Consider the following 22112-nt stretch of genomic DNA (forward strand, 5'->3'; position numbering starts at 1 on the left):
GTACAAGGTTTTTTTGTTTGCTTTATTCAATCCATTCTTAGCAGAACAAAACATCATGAACATCACCTAGGGTGCATGGTTGTGGGATTTGGTTGAGGAATTTTTTCCATTAGTGGGACTTGTCCATTTATCCACAAGAGCATTAATGAGGGCAGGCACTGCTGTTAGGTGTGAAGCCCTGGTGTGCAGTCATAGTTTCAGGTTTCAAAAAGGTAGTAATCAAAGTTCTATGGAAGCCTCTCACGTTCTTCCAAACCAACCATAAACACCTATAAATCCATAGACCTCACCTAGGGGGCATTGTCATGTTGGAACATGTTTGGGTATCATTCACTGTTCCTCTGAAGTAAACTTTATACTATTATAACTTTATAGCAATTTTAACTTGCTTTTAATGCATTTTCTGATCTCCCTGACACACATACAGTGCAAATAAACACATCTGAATTGCAAGACATGTGGTTTGGATGTCTTGTGTTCTCTATTACCCATATTATGTGTACCTGAAAAAATTATCGCAATTCTACATACTATATGTTTATTTTTTATTTTAAATTTGTTTCCAAACAAACTACAAACTTTGTTATGTAGTTTTTAACTGATCTTATTGTGTGATACCATATAACTTTCCAAATCCAGATTAAATGCAGCAAAGAGAGTAGCTTCTGTAAAATGAACTATGCATGAACCTTTGTGCCCTGAACATGCTTTTGATAATTTGATACAATTAGCAGCCCTGAATACAACAGGACAATACACAAGCTACAGGAGACTCACACTAGAGTAATCATTTTAAACTCTCCTAATCACCACTAATAGCATCTAATGCCACTTTGTTTTTTCCATGGTTTTCATTTCCAAAAAAATTCACTTTCGCTGAATGTCCTCCCTCAGACGCTTTAAAACCTGGAAGTAAAACTTGCTACAGGCTCGCTTTGGGCCCTGGAGAGGAATTCTCAATGCACAATGTAAGAAAATGTAAGAAAAAGATGATGAGCGAGTACTTGGTAGAGTTGCGGACCTGCCTCGCCTTTTTCAGTCATGGAGATGATGGGCTCTTCCATTGTGAAGACTGTTGCTTCGTCTTAGTGTCATACACGTTCAGGCAAGTTTAGTCACTGGAAAATGATGCTCGAACTGGTCATTCATGGCATGCTGAGGGTTCTTGGGGTTCATTGTTCTAAGTTGCTGTCTATAATGAAATTGTAGAATAGCACCAGTTGCACAGCTCCCGATGAACACAAGACAATGTCTTTTGGCACACTGACTTCTTAAGTCCGGTGCTTCCTGTGACTGTGTGTGCAGCCTTGTGCTGCCATCTGTTGGTGTGTTACAAAACTAGCTTTTGAACCTTTTTGATACCACCTTGTTTTACTTTTTCCCAACAACTAAATTATTAAAACACAGCCAGGTTCATTGACATCTACAGTAGTTTAGACCCACAATTAGTGTGCCACCATAGTAGTAAAAAATAACAGATACAGTAGATACAGTGTACAGTATGAGCAGCAACTAAATTTGCAACCAGCAGTTATTCAGGTGATCAAAATCCATTGATTAACAAACTACAGATCTTTTAATTAGGTTTAGTAGAATAACGGGTCAAAAGTAGTACAGCATTACTGCCATTTTATTGCTTCAAATGCACTGACCAAGAATTCTGGAAACCTGAAGAATGTTCCAGAAGCTGATGCTTAATTTATAGCCAATACAAACAAACCCCAATTACAAAAAAATAGGCCATTGTGCAAAATGTAGCTAAAACAGAAAGCAATGATTTACAAATATAATAAGCCCACATCAGTACAGTAGAATACATATCCAATGTTTAAACTGAGGAAACTATTATGGATTAGGATTAGCATGACAACACAACTGCCATGAACAGTTTTTGTACTCGTCTCCATCAGTGAAAAGCTGATAACAATATAATGACCATAATGAATGAATATCCCTTTAAGTTGGGTTCCTTTTAAGAATTCTTCCTCATATCATCTCAAGATGTTTTTCCTTTCCACTGCTGTCTCTGGCATATTGGGGATAAACCTAATGAGAATGGATAAATAATATAAAATTCTTTATTCTCAATCTATTTATTTCTGTAAAACTGCTGTGTGACAATATGTAGTGTTAAAAGAAATTTTTTTTTATGAAAATCAGGAATGATCAGATTTAGTTTCTTAAGAAAGAAATAATTATGGATCTGATGTCATCATTTCTCTTTTAACAAGTAGGCTTAAAACTGCAAGGTTACTAGGTTGCTAGTAATTAATCACATTTATCCAATCTGGACACCTAAATGACGTACTTTCCTGCTTAGGAACTATTGAACTGCACAGAATGTGACTTGGTGGGATTTACTACTTTCTTACAAAATAGAAAAATGATCAGAGAGCCTAGTCTAATAGGAATGTAAAATGAATCACTAGCTGCCAGAGCTGGGAAGTAGAAATGGATTTAATTTGTCTGTGACATCCACACGATTTTTCTCGAAGGAACTCAATAATTCCACTGAAAGTGATCGGTCTGGTATCTGGAGATAATTGGGTCTTAGCAGACATTTCTAAAAAGATATTGCATTAATTGATTGTAGCAGGAACAATCACAGTATTTTGTGGGCAGCTTTTAAGCTCATTCACAGTGCAATATAATACACCTGCTATACACATGTAACATGTGGAAGGAATTTCGTTATAAGGAATTTTAGTGAGAAACTAAATAAAATCATTAAGGACAAAGCGTAAGCATTTCTCTATTGTGTGCTGATGGAGTGGAGGTAGCAGATGTGATATTTTTACAGAAACGCTAGTGAAATCAATTTCCTGAATCATTTGACAGAGCAAGCACAAAATCTAGAAAACAATTTGATTAAAGAACTATGGATGGATGGATACATACATACATACATACATATACATACATACATACATACATACATACATACGTACGTATCAACTCCCAGAAGTCCAATGGTAAAATTGTGTAAATTAACAAAGTGATAGATGAATGGATGGACGGACGGACGACGGACAGACAGATAGATATCATCCACTAGAAGTTCAATGGTAAAATTGTGTAATTAAACAAAGTGATAGATGGAAGCATCTATAGATAGATAGATAGATAGATAGATAGATAGATAGATAGATAGATAGATAGATAGATAGATAGATAGATAGATGGACGGACGGACGGACAAACGGACGGACGGACGGACAGACAAACGGACGGACGGACGGACGGGTGAAGTAGAGCAGCGGATAAGGCACACAACCCTATAAGACGCCAGATTTCAGGATGTTTGGATTTTGTATCTTTGTACAATTCTTTTTTTTCATTTTCAGTCTATTTCTATGTTGTATAAGACTTCCACAGGCTTTCACATTTTTCTTGCAAGTTTTTGTCATGCATTTCCTCCACAGTGAAGAAGTGCTCAGCATGTACAGCAGCTTGCAGTGCCATGGCACATTCTTCTATATTGTCATGTATTGGTTTAGGTTGCTGTGTACATTCTGATTTGATTCATGTATTGTCTCCTCCTGTGTCTTGTTATGTTTCAGTTTTTTCCATCATAAGTTTGTGTAGTTCTTCATCTTTTAGTTTGTGTATATTGGATTTCCTGTATATTGCTGTGTGCTGACTGCCTCATCTTTTTTTCTTGCTCATATATTTTACTCAAGTTTTGAAACTGTTCACAGCTCTTCTAATAAAATGCCAAATTGAACTTGTGTCTGTCTCAGCGCACATGCCACTGATTTAAGAAATTCCAGACATTAAATCTCAGCCTCACATTGATAAAAACAAATCTTTATTCATTGTTAAAAATTTGAATCAAAAAGAGCTTTATTGCCAAGTATGTTTGCACAAGGAATTCGTTTTGGCTTCCAGTTGCACATTTTTTTTAAAAAAAGGTAAAATGGAAATAAAAAAAGCAAAATAAATAAAAAAAGAATAAATGTTATTTCACATTTGTTATAAAGAAAATAAATAAAGAGTATTATTGCACAAAAAGTACAGATTTAGACGAATAAAAAGTGGTATTGCTCATATGTTTTATTTTATTGCACAATGGGGAGAGCATTTAAGTGTTCATTTGGTAGAAACTTTTCTTGTGCCTGGTTATCTTGGTGCTTGGTGCTCTGTATTGTCGGCCAGACGATGTGCGATTAGTGTGGTAAATCTTAAGTGTAGAAATCTACAGTATGATACAGTAATAATACAGTATACTGTAACAATTCTGGAAACCTTGAACCTTGCAGAATTTCAAATAAACAAACACAAATTGAGATATGACCAAACATAATTAGACTAAGAAATGCCTTATCACACTTCTTTCTGAAGCAATAAAAAAAAAAGTTTCTAATTAACTTGCTTACAATTTTGCCTAATTACAGGCAAAAAATAAATAAATTTGCAACCAGCAGTTATTCAGGTGATCAAAATCCATTGATTAACAAACTACAGATCTTTTAATTAGGTTTAGTAGAATAACGGGTCAAAAGTAGTACAGCATTACTGCCATTTTATTGCTTCAAATGCACTGACCATATATATATATATATATACAGTGGAACCCGCTTACCTCGACCTCGGTTACCTCGACAACCCTATTAAGTCGAAGTTTTTGAAGTGGAACCGCCAAATTCTCGCTTTGTCTTAGCATTTTTTATCGTTATGTTGATTCTTTTATGTTGCCGAACCCTAATATCTCGAGCACAAGGGGGAAAAATTTGCCATTTAACGTCGGTTATCTCGGTGCAGCCGCAGAAGAACTCGCGGAAGTGGCGGAAAAATCAAGGCTTACAGATACTACAGGTGTGTGTATTGTATACTGGTGAATCTCTGCTGTTAGTTAGTGCACATATGCCTTTTGTTGTTAAATGTTATGCGATGAACGGGAGGCGAAAGCCGCGCTTGGCGGCGTGGAACTTGGGATGAGCAGCAAAAGCATAGAATGAACACCGGCAGGATCGGGGAATCCGCGGTGCGCTTTGGGAAGAAAAGAGCAGCCGTTGAGAGAGTGCCGGTGGGAAGGCACGTGATACCGGGATACACATGAGCGATAACAACGACCGCCGGGAACCAACATATACCAACAATAACGGACAGTGAGAGTGTGGAAGTTTAAATAGGAGCTGGTGATGATGATAAACGAGCACCATATGTGCGCGATTGAAGCGGAGCTTCAGAGAAAGCGGCGAGAAAGCACCTGACACGCCGAAGGGGCGAAGGGGCGTGGCAGGTGGATTCTGACAAATAAACATGTACTGTATGTATTTTTATAGCATGCCTTCATCAAACAAATCGCAGAAACGCTGTTGTGTAAAAAAACCTCCAAAAACACGTGCATGCACGTTCTCATTTATTAACGCACATCATGTACATAAAGAAATTTCAAGCACGTTAATATACTGCCGCCATTTGATTTTCGTTTATCTCGATCATCGGTTACCTCGATGCTTTTTGGCGACCCCTAGGACATCGACATAACCGGGTTCCACTGTATATATATATATATATATATATATATATATATATATATATATATATATATATATATATATATATAGTACCTGTGTTAATTCTATATCAATTTGTTTAGCTTCCCCCTGGTGAATCAATAATTTTCCTCAAGATAATTATGCTTTTCATGATAATGAATACCACCATTATTCTATTGGTTTATTGTGTATAGCCAAATCCCTCCTAATTATTGTAGAAATTCACCACTGAAATGATCCATCATTACTCAGGGCATTCCTTTCTTCATATTAGATTGACTAGATTAGACTACAAGTGACCAGAATCGCCCTCTTCTAATTGGAAGTACAAAATTTGCATATAATCATATATTCTTTTGAGGAAATTGTCTCTCATCTCTTTAGATTATTCTTTTTAAGCCTGTGTCTCACAGCAAAAACATCTATTTTGCCTAAGACGGTGTTGATTCGCAATGAATATTCTGGGCTACATCCCTGCTTAAATTTCACCTTGATTGCTTACAGATCCTCTAAACAACAATAATTATTTTGCCTATTATTTTATTCAAATTCAAATTCTTTTTCTCCTGAGCAAAATAGTCACTTTTATTTATGTCTGCAGGATTTGATATATATATACACATACATACATACATACATACAGAAGTTAAGTTATATAAACACAAGTGCTAAAAGTTTAGCTCTGAGGTGACAGGCATATCTCTGGACATCAAACTTCATTCCCAGTATGTGTCCCTACCCTGGTTTCCACCATCCATCATCATTCAAGGTGCTTTCATCCGCACTGCCAATAACCAGCTCATGCTGCTCTCTTATTCCCAACTCCTGCAGTATAAAGGAGAGACATAATCACTAAGCATCTACCTCAGAAACCTATTGCAAGACTTTTCCAGCTCTGTGACTTTTAGGCATTTAGCTTTATTTGAAATAGTCCTAGACAGTTCTGACACAATTTTTCGATTTTATTTCTTTATTTTTTTTGTTCCCAGACAGAGACAGTCCCTGTTTAAAATTGTCTTCTCTAATTTCTTTGAAAGCTGAAAATAGGCCATTCGGTTAACCTGTAAGTTAAAGGTTGAAAATTGGGAGTTGGTTCTGATTTTTTATTACATTATTAGGGAAATAGAATGGGTGTCTTATAAGATTAGAGCACCACCGGATCCGGTGTGTTAGTAAACAAGGTAAGCTTGATGCATTGTGGCAGCAAATGAAAAGAAATTACATGAGCAGTAACATTTTCCAAAATTATGTATTTATTTATTTTTACAAGACAATAGAAAATGCATACCGTATTTTTCGGACTATAAGCTGCTACTTTTTTTTAAAACAATGAAGCGGCTAATTTATTGATTTTTCCTGGGTTTTTCCCGGTTTAACAAACTTCAAGCCAAATAACACATAACATTAGACAACTGAAATTTCTGAACGGAAACGAAAAAATGCACTTCACCTGTGTTCTGAGCTGCACGGCATCGGGAGAAAAACTTCCATCGTGTGATTTTTAAACGCACGACGATGCCAAAAGATAAATTCCAGAGAGAAATAGTTGTGAAAGGTAGGAGGAAGACAGTGAACAATAACTTTCTTGGTAGGCTACTGTTTAGATACAAGTCGTTGTAGCGCGTTGAGTCTGGGTGAAGGGAGAGCTCGCTAACTCCAGTTACAACAGAAATCATATAAGCACAGACAGGTTTCCAAAACTCGTGCTTTTTTTTTGGCAACAGCGTTAAAGGTTAGTCAAAGAAACTTAGAAATCAGCATCAGAAAATAATAAGGACATATTCCTTGTCTTGAACACACGCAGTAATAATGACATGCTATTCCCAAAATACCGCTCTGCTCCTAAAGGAAGCGCAACATATTTCACCCGTTACACCGTGTGTAACGTGTCTCATTAAAGCCTGTGTAAAGTAGTGTAGACACCTGTGGCTTATTTATGTTAAAAATAAAAATATTTGTAAAATTCTTATATATGGGTGCACTTTATAGTCCGGAAATTACGGTAATTGATTTGGCTGACCCCTTTATTTTTTAGCATTTTTTTCTATTTTTTAAATAGATAGTTGTACATTGTTTTTCTACGGTACAAAATGTCTGTAGAGTAAACCACAAAAACATACTCTTAAATTTGAAATGTAATTATTATTGTGGATTTTGCATTTCCGTTGGAAGTTCATTTCAGGCGGTGCAGACAAACCCTGAGTCTAAGCATAAACCATGTTTTGCTAAAGTCCCTCGAAGGTGCGCTTTATATTGTACTTACTTTCTAATAAACCCATTCGGTTGCTAGTCTGTGTAAAAGTGGCAGCCTTGAGCAAAGCTCAATTGGCAAATAACATCTGTAAATGCTTTGTAGATGGTATGTGTGGAGCGATTTTTAAAATATTCTCTTGCACAATACATTCTTTAGTGAAGAAAAGAAAAAAAACCTTGATTAAACTTCTTCTAATTAGATTAGATCCTGCACACTTAAGTACTCTTGTAGCCATAATTTTTAAAATGGCGAGAATTTGGACTTTTTATTCTTTAAGAATGCTTTCTTTTCACACAGATATTCCAATTATGCATTTTTATGTGTTTAATGTATATTTAATTTTATACTTTATGTGTAGAATGGTCAAGTTCAATTCAAGTTTATTTCTATAGCACTTTTCACTGGAATGTGTGATTATAAGTAATGTCCTTTCTACAGTCTTATACAGTCATTTGACGTTATGGAACCAGGAGCTACTGAGCAACTCATAATATAGCTCAACATTTGCGATCATCACAGATCCAGCACCAGCTTCTCCATGCCACTCAGATATGTCCAATGTCAAAACTCCACATGAAGTGGGATCTAATTGGCACTCTAGATGGTTCTGGATGTTTGCGGCATCTGCTTCTGTATAGGTCCATAATCTTCATGAGGTGGGACGTGACTGGAGCTGGCCAAACCTCAGGATGCCTCGGGATGGGTAGAGAAAGAGAAGCAGTGGAGAGGAATTAGCGTAGCTGCTGTTCATGATATTAACAAGCACAAGTTGATAATGGGCATGTGATTAGATGTACTGGAGCACAAGGTTATGAGATGTAATGTGTGTTATGTGTAGGCTTTGCTAAATAGATACATCTTTAATCTGCACTTAAACTGGGTGAGTGTGTCTGAACCCCGAACACTGTCAGGAACACTATTTCAAAGTTTAGGAGCTAAATGTGAGAATGTTTTACCACCTTTAGTGGACTTTGCTATTCTAGGAACTACTAGAAGTCTTGAGATCTCAGGGAGTGTGACAGATGGTAGCGTGTTAGAAGACTGAAGAGATACATGGGAGCCAAACCATGTAGGGTTTTGTAAGTAAGTAGCAGTAGTTTGTAGTCGATTAGAAACTTAACAGGAAGCCAATGTAGAGACGATAAGATTGGAATAATATGGTGATGTTTTCTCGACCTTGTGAGAACTCTGGCTTCTGCATTCTGGACAAACTGTAGCTTGTTTATTAATGATGAAGGACAACCACCTAGTAATGCATTACTATAGTACAGTCTGGAGGTCATGAACACATGGACGAGCTTCTCTTCATCAGATATAGACAATGTTTCTTAGCTTAGCAATATTTCTAAGGTGGAAGAAGGCTGTTTTTGTAATATGGTTGATATGATTTTGAAAAGACAAGTTGGTGTCTAAAATAACTCACAGGTTTTTTACTGTTGAACTAGTAGTTACAGAACATTCTTTTAAATGCAGGATGAAATGCTGGAGCTTTTTGAGCCAATGGTATACTGTATGTGTGTGCGTAAAACCCTGGCATGTGTGTGCGAAGGAGTATTAAAGAATCAGATGACTTTTTCCATGCTTTTTTATTTTATATTTTATTTTTATTTAGATTTTTCAGCATTTTCGCACTCAGATACACACATACTGGATATACATACATACTCATACACAAACACAGCGAGTTCAGCTCAGCTTCCTCTGGTTCACACTGTTATCCATAAAGGACAAACAAACAAGATAACACCCAGGTAAAATCATCACGCATTGTCTGAGGAGAGCACAGATCCACCACGCACCACATGAAATCACTTTTTCATATGTTTCTTTGGCACTGACAATTCTGTTGTTTATTCCTTGGTTTGCGTTTCCTGTTTCACTCTATACAGCTTATGCTTACGTTATTTTTTTCAATTGCTTTGGAGCATTTTTCAATTCATCCTTAATATTTGCAACCAGTAAGACAATTTGCATGACACAATGGATTGCCAAAGCCTGTACTTTTCAAAAAATCCTTAATTCATCTCTCAAAAGTAAGTATTCGTGTCAATTAACCTTTCATTGACATCAGAATAACAAATCCTTTTGTCATTGTTAGCAAATAAGATCGTCAAAATGTTTAGCATGTTGTCAGTAGTGTTGTGCAGTAACGCCTTACTGTAACGCAGTTACTTTTGACAGTAACTAATACTGTAACGTGTTACTTTTTAAATAAAGTAACTCCGTTACCGTATGGTGCGTTACCTGTTAATTTTTTTAATGAATGAATTTGGGCTGAAGTGTAGACTACAGTCTAACCTGCTTACAGCAGAGACGCATTGTAGGATTGGTGGATGAACCACTGTAAACACAAAGAAGACGCACTGTAGGATTGGTGGATTATCCTCTGTAAACACGAAGAAGACGCACTGTGGGCGTCTCCGTTTATTCAGGTCTGTGCGGCAGTAATGGCGAGTCGAGGCGAGAGCAAGACGAGGTTCTCAAAGTGGAAATATGCTCATTATTTCACTTTAGTTGAGTATAAATACAAAAACTTGTTAGTCAAATGTAAGCTGTGTCTTTCTGGTTCGAAGCTCGTATCTACTGCGATAAACAGAAACTCCAATCTGTCGAAGCTTCTCCAGAAACTCCATGCCTCGACGAAGCTAGAAGCTAGAAGCTAACCCGGTGTTCTGTTCTACATTGTTGATAGTTTTCATACTTAAGCTGTGAAAGGAACATTTTTAAGAGCTCAACACAACAGCTTTTATGATGCAGAAGCCACTTTAGTTTTTGATTGGGAATATATTATTCAGCTTGTTTTGTTATTTATTTCAGAAATCCTCGTGATATATTGAGTTTGTGCCGGTCTGACTTAAGTAAAATAGTGTTTAGAAATGACTTTGTGTTTAAGTCAGTTTTGTGTTTGTAGACCATAACACATAAAAGGGCATTAATTAGACCATTAAAGAACGTTCTTTAAAAAAGTAACTAAAAAGTTACTTTTAACAGTAACACATTAGTTTTTGGTGTAAGTAATCAACAAAGTAACTTTTTGAATGAAGTAACGAGTAACTGTAACTAGTTACTATTTCTTAGTAACCAGCACAACACTGGTTGTCAGTATGACGGTGCACAGTTTCAGTTTTCCCTGATGTAAACCACAGGATTACGATGATTGAAAATGCACAAGGCTGAATTTTGGAACTATGAACTTGAACAACACATTACTGTGTGTGATGTTGGAAACAGGATTCACACTTTTACTATACTGTACTAGTGTTCGTTTGTTTCCTGGTTGTTTGTTTATTTTTACAGTGATTGTGTTTTGCTTAGCCTCGCAAATTGAAGGGTCCCGAGATTCACCTTTGACCTGTTTTAGAGAATTAGTTGATCATTACTTGATCTGATGCCGTTCGCTCGCCTTCATTGGTGTCATTCAAGATTCAGGTGCACAATTCCTTAACTGATAATGTAAGAAACAGCAGACAATTGTACACAATCAATTAAATTAATGAATGAAACCAATGCATTTGCAACAAGAAATGTTCTTATTATGAGCACAATTGACTGAATGATGTAGATGGTTTAAGTAGTTTTAAAATTTTCATTTCTGATCTGCTCCAAAGCAACTGAGAAAAACTTTAATAACTAAAGTCATTTCTGGTATTGGGCCACACTGGACTGAATTTGCTGACTATGCTGAATTGCTGACTGATCACAGTTAGTTGGAACTGGAGAGGAAAGTGGCTGATGATCATGTTCTAGCTCGATGGTTATGTTCAGGAATGCTGATTGGTACCATAAGAGTCACTCCACTGTTTCTGCTGGAAGCTATTTGATGAACTGTGTGAAAATGAGACCTTGAGCTGGTGCACAATAGAAAAAGAAAGCTTTCTTAGACACCAGGAACATTCCTGATGCACACTATAAAAGAAATGTATTGGAACCCCTGGCTTTTTCAGCAGTATGTGCATTTTTTACCCAAAGTTGGAGGCAAACAGTTGTATGCGATGTGTGAAACATTATATTTTCCCTCAACCTGTTCTAGCATGGCAATTCTCTTGTGCACAAGCCATCTCCATGAAGATATACAATAGTGCCAAAGTTTGCAGACACCTGGTCATATGTATGGTATGAGCTTTTTGAGCATCACATTCCACATTTAGTCCCAATGTGCTCTTATAATTCCCTCCACTCTTCTGGTAAGATGTTCCACTAGATCTTTTGTGTTTTGTGGACATTTGTGTTCCTCAGCCAGGAGGAGGTCTGGCTGCAGTCACTGTTCATCCCAATTAATACCAATAGGTTGAAATCAGAGCTATAAAGCAGTCCACTCAAGATCTTTCTCTCCAAACCATGTAAACCATACCTTCATGGAGATGGTTATGTGCACAATGCCATGCTGGAACAGGTTTTTGTCTCCTAGTTAAAGTGGATGCATAATGTATTATACCATATCTAAAGACATCCTATACAATTGTGTGCCTCCAGCTTTGTGTTATAGTAGCAGTTTGCAGTTTGGATCGAAAGCTCATGAGTTAAAATCCCAGCCAAAACAAGCTGCCACACCTGGGCCCCTGAGCAAGGCCCCTTAACCCCATAGCTGCTCAGTTGTATAAATGAGATTGAGATTAATTTGCTCTGGACAAGGCCGTCTGCCAAATGTCATAAATGTAAATATAAGGCCTTGAGTGGCCTTAACCCTATTGACTGAGGAGGAGGCATGGAGCCCAATTCATCATCTTGCCAATGCAACATGCTTGAGGAGCTCTATGAAGGCCTTCTGATCACCATTTAACCCATTTTTAGAAGTATCATGGCTGAACTGGCTGCACAAGGAATACTGCAGCTGAAATCATGGTGAGTTTCAGCAACATTCAAATCATCTGTCCGTTCTTCTGCTCCTGGTCACCACAAAATGCTCTTGTTGTTTCCAGAACAGGTAAAAGAAAAGAAATGATGATGTTCCTGGTGGAGGCTGACAAAAGATTAAATGACCTCACTAAAAGAAGAAATATTCATGATGATGTCTGGGACTTCCTCCAGGTTTTTAGAACTGCCATAGAATAATTGGGAAAGAGGGCTTAGTAGCTTATCTCTCTACGAACACTTTTTATCTCTCCGTGAATGCTGCAGTGTTTTTTTACTTGCCGACACGAGCACGTATCTAATAATTGGAAATAATAATTTATGATTTCTGCATCAAACCGTTTCAATAATTTTTTATGGTGCATTGATTCAAATCATTGAATTGTTCCAGGTCTATTCAGTCTTTAAAAATGCCAGTCATTAGAGCTTCCAACCTAGAAAAGAGGCACAGATCAAAAAGTAAACCCTATTATTAAAAGATTGCTAGATTTATACTGAAGTGTCAAAATTTTTTAACCTTTAAAAAAAGAACACATCCCAATTTAAAGAGATCTGTAGTGTGTGCAAAAATTTGTGTAAGGCAGAAAAACCACTTTCCATTCTGACATTACTTTCTGTACAGGTTTGAGAGAGATATAGAGAGAGAGAAAGAGAGAGAGTGAGAAAGAGAGAGAGACTGTGTATGTATTCTAAGTGGGGTGGCAAACCCTTGGATTGATTGGCAGAGTTTGGAAATGAACCTGAGGTCAAAATATGTTTGTACGTGTGGGTTTAAAAAAGTGACATGACAAACAACATTTAAAAGATTTAGCAATTTGCATCTTGATGCATAGCCATCAATACAATACATATGACTGTACATTTGAAGCAGCTATTACAATTCACCCATATTACATTGTGACCCAATTTCAATCCCATTCAACACATTGTGATTCAATGCAATACGATGCAATGAAAAAAAAAAAAAAAATTATGCTCTGCAATTCAGACAGACAGCAAATCATCAATTTTCTTAAGTGCCTTCTGACTTCTAACGCATGGCCCTTTCACAAACATGCCTTTGTAGTGCAAAAATAAAAAAAAAAGGAAAAAAAATAAGGTAATAAAAAACTAGTCAATCTGTTCCTGTTCTGTCTCTAGGAAGATGCAGCTCTACCTCTGCCATGTTAATCTGTAATCTATGTGACTCTCAGGACAGGCCTCGGTCTCCGTAGTGTTGTGATACGTCATATTCATGTAAATTATTGGTCTCCTTCTAAGTAATAAAAGTATAGCTAATCTATTAATTATTATATATAAATAAAATGTTTTTTAATATTCTTCTTTCAGGATTACCCCCACACCATTTCGCTTTCCATCCACACCATGATAGAACAGTTTAAACCCACCTCCAATGTTTCTGGCCTTACTCCCTTTCCACTTGGTCTCTCAAACACACAACATATCTACCTTTCTCCTCTCCATCATATCAGCTATCTCTCTCCCTTTACCAGTCATAGTACCAACATTTAAAGTACCAACTCAAACCTCCACTCTCCTACACTTTTTCCTGCCGTCTTTGTAGATGTCTTCCTTCTCCTCCTTCGGCCAACAGTAGCCCAATATCAACCGGTATCCTGTTGGCTAACAATACCTGTGGCAGTCGTTGGTAACCCGGGCCTCGACCGATCCAATATGAAATTCTGATTAGTGAGCCGCATATTTGATTTGAGCATGTTTTACGATGGATGCCCTTCATAACGTAACCCTCCCCATTTATCCGGGCTTGGGACCGGCACTAAGAGTGCACTGGCTTGTGTGACTATAATGGCCAAGTTAGAAAATATATTAGATAATTATAGTGGTATTTAAAAAAGAGTGCAAAAATATTTAAATGTTTATTTTGCATCAAAGAACAAATTGATTGCTCTGCCAAACAATGACAAGGAAAGCTATATTGTAACATCTGACAGTGGCTGCATACATCACATTCCTGGCATGAAATATATACGTTGGTGTTTGACTCCTTCCTAATTTCTTATTTTTTTGCATGTTTGTCACACTTTAATGTTTCAGATCATCAAACTAATTTAAATATTAGTAAAAGATAACACAAGTGAACACAGCATGCAGTTTTTAAATAAAGGTTTTTATTATTAAGGGTAAACAAAATCCATAAAATACATGGCCCTGTGTGAAATAGTGTTCGCCTCCCTGTTTAAACTACGTTTATCACACCCGAGTTAAATTTCTCTCGCCACACCCAGGCCTGATTACTGCCACACCTGTTCACAATTAAAAATAACTCTTAAATAGGACCTGCCTGACAAAGTGAACTAGACCAAAAGATCCTCAAAAGCTAGACATCATGCTGGGATCCAAATGAATTTAGAAACAAATGAGAAAGAAAGTAATAGAGATCTGTCAGTCTGGAAAAAGTTATAAAGCCATTTCTAGATCTTTGGGACTCCAGCAAACCACAGTGGGAGCCATTATTCACAAATGGCAAAAACATGGAACAGTGGAGAACCTTCCAAAAGAGTAGCCGGCTGACCAAAATTACCCCAAGAGCACAGAAATGACCAAGAGGTCACAAAAGACCCCACAACAACATCCAAAGGACAGTGTTAAGGACAGTTAAGTACAGTGTTCATGACTTCACCATAAGAAAGAGACTGGGCAAAAATGATCTGCATGGAAGAGTTCCAAGACGAAAACCGCTGCTGAGCAAAAAGAACATAAAGGCTCGTTTTAGAAAATATCTTGATGATTCCCAAGACTTTTGTCAAAATACTCTGTGGACTGACGAGACAAAAGTTAAACTTTTTGGAAGATGTGTCCCATTACATCTGGCATAAAAGTAACCCCTGCATTTCAGAAAAAGTACATCATACCAACAATAAAAAATGGTGGTGGTATTGCTCTCTATTACTGTTTGGCTGCTTCAGGACCTGGAAGACTTGCTGTGATAATTGAAACCATGAATTCTGCTGTTTACCAAAAAATCCTAAAGGAGAATGTCCAGCCATCTGTTTGTGACTTCAAGCTGAAGCAAACTTGGGTTCTGCATAGATGAGTGGACCAAAATTCCTCCACAGAGCTGTAACAATTTCATTGAAAGTTATCGCAAACACTTGATTGCAGTTGTTGCTGCTAAGGGTGGCTCATTTACTTATCAGGTTTAGAGGGCAAACAATTATTCACACAGGGCCATGTAGTTTTGGATTTTGTTTTCCCTCAATAATAAAAACCTTCATGTTGTGTTCACTTGTGTCCACGTTTACTAATATTTAAAGTAGTTTGATGATCTGAAACATTAAAATGTGACAAACATGCAAAAAAATAAGAAATCAGGAAGGGGGCGAACACTTTTTTACACCACTGTATGTATTACATCAAAAAGTGCAAATGCACACACACACACAAAAAAAGACTTAGTTGAAAAGAAATAATGATGGTGCTGTACTCGAACCCACACAAAAAAAGTAGCCCATGAGATTACTGTATTACTGCTAGAGATCTACATAGAGCCTCTTTTCTACAGCCTTAAAACCACTCGGCATTGTGTCCAAAATGTTCTGTTTCTCTAAAAACTTGCATACTGCACTAAACTATTCCGGCTTCTATTTGGTTATAGTTGGATGCTCAGCTGTTGCATGACCATGAGTGTTTTATTCGCTAATTATTTCACTTATAAATGAGCAGCTAAAAAGTCTAAGACAGGTTCAAGTGTTGCATTTGCAATTGGAATGTGTTGTTGCTAACATAAAAAGAAAGAAATTCAACCAGCTGTCAGCACCAGTGAAGCGAGATATCATTAGTCTTGATCAGTCTGGAAAATAAAGCAAAAAAAATGAAGGATTGAAATGTATTAAGTGTTGTCAAATAAATTATTTAAAAGAAAGAATGCACTGGTGAGCTCAGAAACATGTCCAGGTGGCCATATACTCTTATAAAAAACATACCGTAATTTCCAGACTATTAAGCACACCCAAATATAAGCCACACCCACTGAATTTTGATGCCGTGCAGCTCAGAACACAGGTGAAGTGTTTCCTGTTGACAGTCCGAGTGAGCGGCAGGTCAAACATCAGAGGAACATCATCCATATTTATGATGTGGTGCGGCCCGATTTAGTGGGAGCGCATCTGATTTAATATAAAGAGTTTCATTGGTTCACCTGAACCCGTTCAGCAATTTCATTTGTCTAATGTTATGGGGCTCGGTTTTTTGGCTAGAAGTTTGTGAAACTGGGAAAAACCTAGGAAAAAATCCATAAATTTGCCGCTTCATTGTTTAAGCCGCAGGGTTCAAAGCGTGAGAAAAAAGTAGCGGCTTATAGTCTACGGTATTTATTTTTATCACCACATTACCTGTGTAAAGCTGCTTTGAAACAATGTTCATTGTTAAAAGTGCTATGCAAATAACAATGAATTAAATTGAAATTTAAGGGAATATAGTAGCTTCCATGTTGTAGGTTCTCTCCCCCATTACAACGGCTGTCAAACATCCTGTCAAAGTTCATGCAAGAATATTTCACCAGAGTAAAAATATTGTTTTTAATCACAAAACGGAAACAGTATTTCTCAAAACCCAGGAACTGTTCATGGTTAAAAGCATCCCAAATCATCATGGAAAAGTATTTTGCCAGTAGTTATGGTTCCCTAGTATTGATGATGTGACTGCTGAGCAAAATTTCATTGGTCTAATATTATGGGTCATTGGTCTAGTAGTGTAGCAAACAAAACTAGTAGGTTCGAATGATTCCACTGCATGTATTTTGTGGAACAAATCTTTTGTCTGCATGTTCTAATATATAGGTTAATAAAAAAACTACAATCCCAATAGCTGAAGCATAGAGAAAACCATTCCACAGTTGACTTACTTGATGTATAAAAATATACAAAGTTCTGACCTCACAGTACAAATAAATTATACCTAATTAGTCACTAATTGACTGCTACAAAATCTTTAATGAATTTCACGCCTGGTTAACAAGGATAAATCATCTGATTGTAATTAATGAGCTTCGGAATAAATAAATCACGTGATCCTTAACCTTTATGGGGGTAAAAGATTTACTCTCTCCTGCCTGATTCTGCCAGTCATTTTTTTTTTTCTTGTAAGAGTTTCACGTATCCAAGCTGATGCATGATGCATAAGAACAAATGTGCAGCCAATTCTTACCCTACAGCATGGATACTGCACTGACTGCAAATTAGTAGTACAGGATTGTCGGGGCAACTTACAATAACCCCGGAATGTCACGTTATAGACGACGCCTTTAAACCAAACCCCAAAAAAAAAAAAAACGATGTATAGAGTGCAGCATGAATGATTTATTAATGACAGTATCTTTGATGGCAGCAGTTTTAGAGGAAGAAACGCTTTCTGTGATCTACATTATAACACAGTAGCTGGCCAGCATAGTAATTTATGAAGGAATCTTTGTGTCCGTTATTTGGATATTTTGGTGCATTACTGTACAACCAGGTTACACTGAACTCACGCATACCAGATCTCACGTCTCAATTAACTCTACAGTTTTTCTCAGTCGCCTTTAGAACATTTCTCAGATCAGAAATGAAACTCTCCAAACTACTTATTCAACCTGCACATCATTTAGTCACGTGCGCATGTCAGAAAAGCGATTTCAAATTGCGAACACTTTTGTACATTCATTTAATCGATTGTGTCAAATTGTCAGTTCATTGCAAGTCATTTAATGCAAAATGGTTAAAACATCTGTCATCAAAACTTTCTATCCACCTTAATTTTTGTAAATGTGACTTGAATTGATGAACTGTACAGATGAATCTTTATTGTCACTAACAGTGTTGTGCAGTAACGCGGTACTGTAACGCAGTTACTTTTGACAGTTACTAATACTGTAACGCGTTTTTTTGAATAAAGTACAGCAAGTGAGCAAGACGAGTTTCTCAAAGTGGAAAATGCTCATTATTTCACTTTAGTTGAGTATAAATACAAAAACTTTTTAGTCGAATGTAAGCTGTGTCTTTCTGGTTCGAAGGTCGTATCTACTGCGATAAACAGCTACTGCAATCTGTCGAAGCTCCTCCAGAAACTCCATGCCTCGCCGAAGCTAGAAGCTAGAAGCTAACTCGGTGTTCTGTTCTACATTTTTAATAGTTTTCATACTTAAGCTGTGAAAGGAACATTTTCAAGAGCTCAACACAACAGCTTTTATGATGCAGAAGCCACTTTCGAAAGTGATTCTCGGAAAACTTCAATTACATTACAATTTCTGAAAATGGATGAATTACGATGGATGAATAGATGATTACACGATGTGGAGGTTGAACAAGTTGTTTTTTGTTTCTGATTTAAGAAATGCTCCAAAGCAACTGTGAAAAACTGTAGCTGCTAATCTTATTAAATAAATGAGCTAGCAAATGTGACACGGTGGAAAATGTCCTGTGAGAGGGACTGGGATTCATTTTAGAAAGAGCAGCCTGATGTGGCCAATTCACTGGTGCTACCTTATCCAGATAAGTGTCCAGGCATTAATCAGAGATTAATGTTCTCTAAGAACAGGCTGCTCCTTGGCTAGGTGCAAGATTCTCTGGCTGAGATGTGTGTGGTGTGTGCAAGATACTCTGGCTAAGAGACATATAAGGGGGGTTTGGGGTTGGTGGTTGGGTGTTAAGCAGTACAGCAAGAAAAATACTTCAAGTTCCATGCGATAAACTGGATTGATGTTTGCAAGCAAGGTGTTTAACTTGATCCAGCAGCACATGAGAAGTATCATTCAGCATCAGCGAGCAGTTGAGAGCTTGTGGAGAAAAACGGCTTTCCCAAACCTATTTTTTTCTACTTTAACCACCATCTAATGGGGAGTCTCTTATCGTTCGCTGAAGAGATGGTTCATTTTTTCAGCATATTCGTCACATTTCCTGCAATATAAACCTTAGCCATTTTCACGTTTAATACAGATGCATTTTTTTGTCGAATCACATTAGCTGCATAGAGCTTTGTAAGAGACGCTAGGGAAAACATGTTAGCCGAAGTGCCCATGGGCTTTTTTTTTTAATGAACAGAGGCGTATTAAGGTAAAGGAGGCAGTTAAGACACTGCTGTTGTAGCCCGTGCGGTGTAGACTTGTAGATATCGATCCGTTGTTTGCAGCATGAGCAGCCTCAACATAGATCAGACGTGAAAGTCAATAGCTTGTGTCAAACCTCGCTAGAAGATGGCAAAAAGCAGCAGGAAAGTGAGAAATAAAAAACCTGAAGCGGAGATCCTTATCTCCGCACGCCCCAGTGCACATCATATTAGCCACAGAGACGAATCGGTGGGCCGTGTTCAGATGACGGATGTGATGTTTCATTGGCATTTAAAACCATCGCGGGCCGAGATCTTAAGAGCGCGACTTGTTGAAGCAGGCTTTCATTCGAGAAACGTATTCATATTGCAAATTGTATGATATCATTGAGGCTTTTACACTAGCAAGCCACAGAATGGCTTACATTAATTTTCACAGCTCCTCGACGTCAGTGTGACAGAGTGACAAGCAACATTTGCACCCGAGATCGACGCAATTATATGCAAATTAAATGGTAAAATCAAAACGACTGACTCAAACTATTCCTCAGCCAAGATCTTGTTCAATTCCTCACTGACAACTTCACTTTCTAGACACCATGATAACTATAATGGTTATTTCATTTTATCCTGTCATCCCATACATACCACCATTTTTTGTCTTTAATGCTCGCAGGCACCATGCGGTTCATCATCATAGTCTATCAAATATATTTTTTGGATTCTTTGTTTAAGCATAGATTTAAAACATATATAAACAGCGGCTACTCTTTTTCTACCAATCCTGAGGCATCTAGAGATTGCACCAGCTCCTGTTGTGTCCCACCTCATGCAGATCTCCGACTTTCAAAAAGAAGACCCCACAAGGAGCCTGAGCCATGTACAGAAGTACCGGCTCCATTTGGATCCTACTTCATGAAGATTTCAGACATTGAGGATAAACAATCTCAATCAATAGTTAAAATAACATTCTACATATGCTGTTTTTCCTGCATTAAACATTTAAATGCTCTGGCATGGAGAAGTTGGTGCTGAATCTCACAGTGACGGGCGCATTTGGTACCTGTGCCTTCAGTGAGGACGTACCCGACTTAATCCACTTCTTAATACCACCACTTTTATGTTGCAATTATAGAAACCAATAATACAATACAAAAACGCAATATAACGATGCATGGCATTGCATTACAGAAAGAGAATAATTTCACATATGGAGGTGAAAACCATTTTACTAAAGTAAGAAACCCAGTTAAGACTCCAAACCTCTACACTACAACCACAACTGTGCACCTACAACATCTGGAGCAGTTCAGAATTAATGTTAAATATATAATAATAATGTTATATATATATATATATATATATATATATATATATATATATAAATTTTTAAGAAATACAACTTACTCAACAGAGATGCAGACTCATAATCTGCACCGCTCCTCAGAGGCTGTAATCCAGTGGTACCACTCGTATTCACTGGTCTGGAAATGGTGAACAAACCCTTTCCCAGGCTGAGACAAGCTAGCTAGCTTCGGGGTTGGACGTTCTTCTCACCATGTCTAGCTTTACCGGAAAATTGATTTTTAAGTATTTCCAAGACCAAATCAATTTCTCTTCCTCCATGGCCATAAAAAAGTCTATCTAAGATGTATTAATGAGTGCAGAGCGCTACAGACATGTTTTGCCAGTCGAACTTGGCTGTAACAGTTTCCCTCTGACCAACCAATCAGAGGACGGAAAAATGCTGACACTATTGTGGGCTAATATGAAATCTGATGGGTTAAAGAAACAAACCCATGGCTAATGTTATCTATGGTAAAAAGGCCAGCAGGACTGACTTTGAAGGCCCTAAGCAGATTAGATTGACATGACAGCACATAGAGGCTGAAATCTTATTGGACAAAAAATCTAACATCCACATATACGTACTGGAAGCAGTGCTGATAGTGATAAACGCTTATAGTGTTAAAGAAGGCTTTGCTGGCCCTGACCGCCTGTCACTTGTATCGCAGATGTTGAGCTAATTTGTGAGTTGCTCAGGTGCTCCTGGTTCCACAACTCCAACTGACTGTTTTAGACTGTAAAAAAAGACATTACACATAATTACACGCTCAGGATATTTCTTTGTAAAGTTTTAATGATTTATAATTACTTTTATAATTACTGTAGTCTTGGTGCCACCCAAGTTAGGATAGGTCCCCTTTTAAATCTGGTTCCTCTCAAGGTTTTTTTCTGATACCATCTAAAGGAGGTTTTAGCTGTAATAAATGGACATTTGGTGCCACCCAGATGAGGACTGGTTCCTGCTTGAGTCTGGTTCCTCTCAAGGTTTTTTTCTATACCATCTCAGGGAGTTTTTCTTGCCACAGTCGCCACCAGCTCACTCATCAGGGACAAACTTACAATTATAACAAACTTGTTCATTGTCACACCTCAGTATTAAATATAACTTTGTTCTATAT

This window comes from Silurus meridionalis, chromosome 28 (assembly GCF_014805685.1).
Source record: "Silurus meridionalis isolate SWU-2019-XX chromosome 28, ASM1480568v1, whole genome shotgun sequence".
Classification (NCBI taxonomy): domain Eukaryota; kingdom Metazoa; phylum Chordata; class Actinopteri; order Siluriformes; family Siluridae; genus Silurus; species Silurus meridionalis.